Source organism: Eimeria mitis, genomic scaffold (assembly GCF_000499745.2).
Source record: "Eimeria mitis Houghton genomic scaffold, Emh_scaff1348, whole genome shotgun sequence".
Lineage (NCBI taxonomy): Eukaryota > Apicomplexa > Conoidasida > Eucoccidiorida > Eimeriidae > Eimeria > Eimeria mitis.
In genome coordinates this window covers 3,261-3,649 of record NW_013568861.1, presented here as the reverse complement: position 1 = coordinate 3,649, position 389 = coordinate 3,261, and positions in this window count along the sequence as shown.

Here is a 389-nt window from a genome sequence, read left to right as displayed (position 1 = left end):
GCTGCTGCTGCTGCTGCTGCTGCTGCTGCTGCTGCTGCTGCTGGTGGTGGTGGTGGTGGTGGTGGTGGTGCTGGTGTGGTGGTGGTGCTGGGGGTTGTTGTTGTTGTGCTGCTGCTGCTGCTGCTGCTAGTTGTGCTGATGCTGCTGCTGCCAGTTGTGCAGATAGTTTTGTTGCTGCTGCTGCTGCTGCTGCTGCTGCTAGTGGTGTTGCTGCTGCAGCAATGCATGCGTTTGTTTCTATACAAATGCGAAGCAGCAGCAGCAGCAGCAGCAGCAGCAACAGCAACTACGGCGTAATATGCTGTTGCTGTGTTTGTGTGCATCTGCTGCTGCTGCTGGAGCAGCAGCAGCAACTAAGGCGTAATCTGCTGCTGCTGTTTGTGTGCATA